We start from the raw sequence: 7,726 nt of genomic DNA, 5'->3' as shown, positions 1-7,726 counted from the left end.
AGAGAAATCGATTCATGTCAGGGGAAAAAAAGCAGTTTGTCATATGCTGGGTATAAAAAAAAAGTGTACTTTGAACTTCAGTACTGCTGCATACAACAGAGGCCACTGAATTTTCTCTTAGGCCTGGTGAGAAATTTACCCCACTGTCAACAAGCTAGAAGAACTTTAATAGATAAGGTGAAGCCATTGACAGGGATATATCTGTGTCCATGTGTCTCTGTTGTTGAGTCCTTTTACTCATTCATTCATTCAATAGTATTTATTGAGCACTTACTATGTGCAGAGCACTGTACTAAGCGCTTGGAATGAACAAGTCAAGTTTATCATTGGCTACGCGTTTTCCCTGGAGGACCTGGAGGAAAGTGCAGGACCTTTCAGTCTTTTTTAGGAACATTGTCCACAAGGTCTTGAGGCTTCACTTTAAGTACCATTCAAAACAAAGTTTCCCCCCTCATGTAGCTCCCTTCTTTCTACATTCAAGGCTTCTACCCTCACAGACATCTTCTCGCATCTTCTCTTAAACATTTCCACTCATTGGGGCTGAGAGATCTAATTTTTTTTTTTTTTTAAGTAGAGAGCAGCAGCAGCCTGGACAGGTGACAAAATAAAACAACTCGTTTAAGATTCATTAGCTTGAAGCACTAAGCTAGATACTTGACCCTGCTACTCCTTCTGCTGTAACTTTTTGCTGGACTTTCCAACGTTCTCATTATCCACTCCCCTCGTGTGCCATGACTATGCCCCAAATAGTGGTTTGCAATACTCCTGGGGATTCACAGCAACCTCTTGTGTTCTACACTGTGCAAACCTTGTGACAGTGCATTAATGTAGAGGTTTCCAAAACTTCAGTTGAGGAAGTCTGCTTAATAGATGGGTGAATCAGTAGCAGCGTGGCTCAGTGGAAAGAGCCCGGGCTTGGGAGCCAGAGGTCATGGGTTCAAATTCCGGCTCTGCCACTTGTCAGCTATGTGACTGTGGGCAAGTAACTTTACTTCTCTGTGCCTCAGTTCCCTCATCTGTAAAATGGGGATTAACCGTGAGCCTCACGTAGGGCAACCTGATTACCCTGTATCTCCCCCAGTGCTTAGAACAGTGCTCTGCACATAGTTAGCGCTTAACAAATGCCAACATTATTATTTGAGTGCTTACTGTGTGCAGGCACTCTACTAAAACACTGGGGCGAGTTCAATACAATAAACTTGGTAGACACTATTCCTGGTCACAGGAAGTCTTCAGTCTAGAGGGGTGATAGACATTAAAATAATTATCATATATGATGTCATATAAATGCGAGAGAATAAAGATATGTACAGAAGTGCTGTGGTGCTGGTAGTGGCGTGAATATCAAGGGCTTATAGGGTAGAGATCCAAGTGACACAGAAGTGAGGGTGAAAAGGGGAAATGAGGACTTAGTCAAGAAAGATCTCTTAAAGGAGGAGATGTGATTTTAGGATGGCTTTGAGTGTGGGGAAAGTATTAATCTGTTGTAAATGAAGTGGAGCGGAGTTCCTGGCCAGAGGAAGGATGCGGGCAGAGGATTTTTCTGGTAAAAATCACTTGGGAAAAAAAGATTCGAATATTTCTGGCTAAGAAGCTTTCTAAGTACGATGGGTGATGTCAATCTCATTTCTCCCTGAGGGTCTGCTGTGCCTAGGTAAAAACTGAAAGGTTAACCACGCTCCTCTTTGTCCCGCTTGGTCCTCAGAGCCCTCTTCCGGAGTCACTGCTGAGGCAGAGTCCAGGTGGCTTCTCTGCCTGCAGCCTCCGTTTCCAGCTCGGGTCCCCCTGATGGCACATTGCATATCCCCGTGAAACCTGCCAAGCTGGACGCCACAGCTTTGCACGTCGACGCTTTGGCCACCACCGTGCCCCTCTCGGAGACCTGCAACCATGCAGTCGTAGCCTGCAGCCCAGGCATTCACGAAGAGCACTATGTAAGTGAAGCCGTGGAAGATGTGCCAGAATACAGAGAATACCGAGATGCCTGCACCATTACCGGTAACTTCCAGTGCTTTACCTTGGGGAGAGGGGTTAAACTAGGAAACGAGGGGAACGTGACGGGAAAGGACCTAAAAATAAACCAACACTCCTAGAAGTATTTTCATTCGGCACCAGTACTACTCAACTCCTTTGCCAGCAATCAATAGTGTTTATTGACTGTCTACCATGTACCGAGCACTGTTCTAAATGCATGGGAGACTATTAGAGAGGTAGAAGGGAATTGTCTCCTTATGTAGCAGTGGGGATTAGTGGAACGAGGACAGGCCTGGAGTCACAGGACCCTGGTTTCTAATGCTGGCTCCACCACTTATCTGCTGTGTGACCCTGGGCAAGTCACTTAACTCTTCTTCATGCCTCAGTTTCTTCATATGCCCAGTGGGGGTTCACATGAGCTCCATGTGAGACAGGAAATGTTTCCAGCCTTACCATTTTCCATCGACCCCAGCACTTAGAGCAGTGCTAGAGGCATTGTCTTGTCCAGTCGTCTCCGACCCATAGAGACTCCATAGTGAGAACATAAGCACCACTACAAAGAGTAGCCTGATATTAGGAGGGATTCAGAGCTATTTGACTTTGGATGCCTCCCGGCCTCCTCTCCAGGGTATCAAGGTCACCCATGCTGTATTTGAACTGTGCTGATTTGACATTGTGGCTTCCTGTTTTAATGAGTAACCCTAATGTTTCCATTGCGCTGTAGATTGGATTGCTTCCCGTCTGGTTAATGCGGCTAAAGAAAAAGGGTGGCGCGCTCTTTTGGAATTGAACTGTTAACACAGGATTATTCTTTGTCCTAAAAGAAGTGCCCCTGGTTGTTCTCCTAATATGCTAATGAATGTAAAGCAAATAACTTTAAATCCTGCAGCGAATGGGAACTTCTAGATCTCTGGGCCTCTGCCATTGATAAAATCTGTTTGGCCTCTGAGGAAGCCTTATTTTCCTCAAAGTCCTCTCTGAGCAAAGAAGTAAGCGACAAGTTAGAAATGCTCAGATGCAAAACCCAACAAACCTCCCCAGCTGGAAGGCCAGAACATTTTCTGCCAGTTATATCATCTCTCTCTGCCACGGGTGAGTTAACAGGAAGGTGGCAAGAATGCGGGCAGGCAGTTCTCGGTTACAAAATAAGTTCTTGTCCTTTTCCCCTCAGACCTTAAAAATTTGCCCCAGCGCACAAAATCTTCAAAGTATGTGGAGAGGAGGGTGAGCCATGCCATCCTTAGGAATGGATCAGGCTGGTCTGTGTTTGGGGGTTGCTTGGCTGGGATGAAGGATTTTGCACTTATTTCTGATTTGCTGCTCAGTTTTCATTCTTAAACTATGGCTTTGGCGACTCCGACAGTAGAGATTGGGGCGGCTCTAAAATTCCAGCCAGCCAAATTCTCTTGGAGAAGCCAATTTGGTAAGTGAACTGCAGATGTTCTAATGTGTGTCTTCCCTTAAAGGACACATAATGAAAGTGATAGAAGTGTAGATGTCTTATTGGTTCTCTTCTTTTAAAGGACACATACTGAGAGTGATAGGCTTTTTCTTAAATCTTGGTTTGCCCTGGAACAATTTTCTAGGGGTAATTGGTAGAAAGATCCACAATTTCTCTCCAGAGTTGTTGTAAGTCCCCCTTTGTAGAAACATGTAGTTTAAACTATTGATTATGACCTAATGTTGTCATTTTCCTTGGTGTTCAAAGGCACTGTGCCACAAGCATAATTTGCTACCTGTTTTCCAGGAAGCAAAAGGGAAAGGTGCAGAAGAACGAAGTGGAATAGATGGATTCTGTTTTTCCCATTTTTAAAACTCATTTCAAATTCAGTATTCTTTTGGTCATATCTTTGCTGTGTAAGGAGGAGGAATCCAGTGGGGTTGAGAGAAGTAAACCTGAGAGATCATGGGAGTAATTAGTTTTCAGCATTGACTTTGAAACCACTTAGTTACTAATTTGAAAATGTAAGTGTGGTAAAAAGGCGATATTTAAATCAGGGTTGCTTTTCAATTACAGGGGTAATGATGCTGTCAACAGGTAATACCTATAGGTCTAGTAACACTTGGCTGTTCCTTAGGAAATCCTGGGATCCAAATTGCTTTCATCAGTGGTATTTATTGAATACTTACTGTGGCCAGAGCATTGTACTAAATGCTTGGGAGACTACAGTGTAACAGAGTTGGTAGATAAATTACTTGCCCACAAATGAGCTTACAGTCTACAGGAAAGACAGACATTAATGTAAATAAATTACAGATATGCATTTAAGTGCTATGGGGCTGAGGGAGAGGAGAATAAAGGGAGCAAATCAGGGTGACACAGAAGAGAGTGGGAGAAGAGGGAATGAGAGTTTAGTCAGGGAAGGTCTATTGGAGGAGATGTGCCTTCAATAAGGGTGTGAAGGAGGGGAGAGTAATTTTCTGTCAGATAACCCCCTGCTCAAACCCCCTAACGGGTGTTGTTTTTTTGAGGATGAGGAAGATCTGTTTACCTCTTCATCTGCCTTAGACAACTGTTCAGCCTCTCCAGTGCAGGGGGATTGTCTGCTGTTTGAGCTCAAGTCCCTACTAAGTGTTGGTTTTCTTCTTTAATCTGGGTCTTACTGCTTCTGGGTGGGACCAGGGGGATGTCTTTTCACTTTGGAGAGAGGAGGTTAACAAGGCTCCAATGCAAGCGGCATTCTCCAAAACACAACCCAGTAACACGAACACAATCTCACTTCTCTTTCGCGCTCTGTCACTCAGAGAAATGTCAGAATGGTCATGAAAACATTTATTTAATATCTGATTTTTCAAGAGGAGTGTGGTACTGAAGCTTGGGGAAGTAGCATTTATCCAAAAATAGTATAGGGAGTAGTTTTATGTTCATATTTCTATAGCCTTTCTATGCTTTTTTTCAAATGTTCTCCTTCTTTTTATGAGCTGAGGGGAATCGTTTAGGGTCTGTTCCTGTAGAATGAGCAGAGATCATTACTCCAGGCTCTCGCACCAAAAGTTCTTGGGAAAAGAATGGATAGGACAAAAACAGGGGGGTCAGCCAGAAGAGGATGTTGGAAGGGGAAAAAAGAAGGGGAATTGGAACAGCTTCTAAAAATGGCTGAGCTGGGTGTAGTGTAAGAAGAGGAAAATAACAAACTTGGTGGAAAATTCAGACCCAGGTAACTCAAATCAGTGTTTTGACTCTTGGGATCAAGATGGAAAAACCTAGTGCTCTCCGGTGAATCGGATTCACCCCAAATGATCCCTGAATAAGTTTAAAACTGAAGGCTTTGTGCCTTCCTGTCACTTCTAATCCAACGGTACGGCACATCCAAAACAGAATCCTTCTTCCTTCTAGGTCTTAAAGTTGTAGGCCAGAGGTTGAGAATCTGTCCATGTATCAGTAACCCTCTCTTCTCTTTCTGGCATCTGAACTGTGGATGTTGAATGAAGATAAACACCCAAATTAAATGTCTTTATGCTTATGCTAGCCAGAAGTGGGGCCAATCCAGAGGGATATAGAAGGTTTACCCAAAAGTGGTAAAAGTCATATGTGAGAACACTACTGTGGAGTGAGAAGTCATCTCTGTATTGGATAAAATTGTCATCTAAGCGTTAATGCTAGGAGAGTTAAGGAAGAAAAACTGCAGAGGGACAGTCTTATCCTTCCCTCCCTCCCTCAGCTCTCAGGGGGAGGAGGAAGATGGGCTTCTGCATTCTGTTTCTGGACTTTTAAAATGGGTTGCCCACCATGGCAACATGCTCAACTGAGAGGCAGTAGTGCCTAGTGGATAGTGCACGGGACTGGCAGTCAGAAGGACCTGAGTTCTAATCCCAGCTCATCTCCTTGTCTGCTATGTGACCTCGGGCAAGTCATTTCACTTCTCTGTGCCTGTTACCTTCTCTGTAAAATGGGGATTAAGACTGTGAGTTGATGTGGGGCATGGACTGTGTCCACTCTAATTAGCTTGTCTCTACTTAAACGCTTAGCACAGTACCGCACTTAGTAGCACTTAACAAACACCGTAAAAAAGAAAAAAACTTTACATACCATTAAACTCTAAAATGCCCCCGGGGAGTGGATGCGTCTTACCTGGGGACCTACAGCCCTGTGTAAAAGGGACACAGAGTTCTTTGCTGGGTGTGTCAGCAGCACAGACTGTGGCCTGCCCAATTCAGCCCAGTTGTCCTTTTAAAGAACACCTTGCCTCCAAGCACCAACAAGATAGATCACATTAGCTCAGGTTTCCGAGACTTTTAAAACTTGGAGTTCACGGGAAAACAGTTCAACAACTCAGCGTTATAAATAAAAACCAATGCGCAGTGGTTGATGTCACTCTTTTAATGCTTCATGAAAGTCATGAAACATTACAAAATCCAGCCAGGTTCCTCCTATCTGAAAAATCAAGAAAGGAAGATTCTCTGGCTAGCAAATTCCAGATGAAACGTTCATTTTTAGATATTTGATTTTAGGTATTTTCCTTTAGGGTTTTAGATAAATTGCTTCATTTTCATTTTTACTTTGGCACTGGATTGGAGCAACAAGCTACCCCCTCAAAAGGTTGCCCACCGTTATTATCGTCGTCATCATTACAATGATTTTATTTGTAAAGCACTTACTATGTGTCAAGCACTGTACTAAAGCACTGGGGTAGATACAAATTATTCAGGTCCGACACAGTCCGTGTCCCAAAAAGGGTACCAAAGAGTACAGTTTCAGGGTAGAGAGGGCATGTATCCCCTTGTGCCCCCAAGGTTGTCCTGAGTAGCTCATAATAATTGTGGAGTTGTGTGGTTTTTTTTAATGGATTTGTTAAGTGCATATTATGTGCCAATTCTTGTACTAAGCACTGGGTAGTTACAAGCTAATCAGGTTGGACACAGCCTTTGTCCCAAATAGTGCTCCCAGACTCAATCTGCATTTTACAGATGAGGTAACTAAGGCACAGAGAAGTGAAGTGACTTGCCCCAGGTCATACAGCAGACAAGTGGTGGAGCTTGGCATTAGGCTACACTGCTTCCCATAATAAGTGCTTTCTATGTGCCAAGCATAGCACTAAGAGCCAGGGGTAGATAAAAGGTAGCCAAGTTAGACATAGTCTCTGTCCCACCATCCAGTGGGGAAGGAGAGATGAGGAAACAGAGGCACTAAGCAGTTAAGTGAGTTGCCCAAGGTCACCCAATAGGCAAGTGGTGGAGCTGGGATTAGAACCCAGGTCTTCTGACTCCCAAGCCTGTGCTCTTTCCACCGGACTACACTGCTTCCTACGGGAGGCTGGGAATCATGCCCAGAGGTCAGTACACTGCTCAAGTTTTAGGGTTTTTAATTACCTCCTTTCCACAGCTGGGTAGGCAGACATCCCATTTTTATGGGATTATTCTGTTTAATTTTTTCCCTTGGTTTAATACTAGTACTAATATTAATAATATCCCTAATTTCTTCTGCAAGAACATCACATCTCTCATTGCAGTTTTTAAAACTTGCGTATGACTCCCGATCAGAGTTTTCTGATGCTTTTTCAATGTATGGCTCACTCACGAAACAATAGACAACTTCTCTAGAGGGATTTTAACTGCCAGAAAATTTACTCACTGCAGGAGGTCTAACACCAGAAAAGTTTTTGATCAGCAAGAAATCTCACTTCCACCGTCCTCACATTGGAATTCCAATTTAGTTTTCAAAGATGCCTCTTTCATATCCAGTCAGAGGGAAAAGTACCATTCTTCCAGGTTTAAGGACTTCATGAATTTTTCTTTTTTACTTTGTTTTCCC

The 7,726-nt window shown here is 43.6% G+C and overlaps 1 protein-coding gene across 4 annotated transcripts in view; it reads left to right on the top strand.

Moving 5' to 3' along the window:
• The first annotated feature begins 1,736 nt into the window (after positions 1 to 1,736).
• The window catches only part of TRAK1 (trafficking kinesin protein 1), a 116,314-nt gene continuing 110,324 nt past the window's right edge, over positions 1,737 to 7,726 (top strand). For all 4 annotated transcript variants that reach the window (XM_029071342.1, XM_029071341.1, XM_039912957.1 and 1 more), the window contains exon 1: positions 1,737 to 1,998. The gene's annotated coding sequence lies outside the window, so the exon portion shown is untranslated. The remainder of the gene's footprint in view (positions 1,999 to 7,726) is intronic.

The sequence above is a fragment of the Ornithorhynchus anatinus genome, chromosome 8 (assembly GCF_004115215.2).
Source record: "Ornithorhynchus anatinus isolate Pmale09 chromosome 8, mOrnAna1.pri.v4, whole genome shotgun sequence".
In the NCBI taxonomy this organism is placed as follows: Eukaryota; Metazoa; Chordata; class Mammalia; order Monotremata; family Ornithorhynchidae; genus Ornithorhynchus; species Ornithorhynchus anatinus.
The sequence above is the reverse complement of the archived record's forward strand: the minus strand, read 5'-3'. Positions and strand labels throughout refer to the sequence as shown.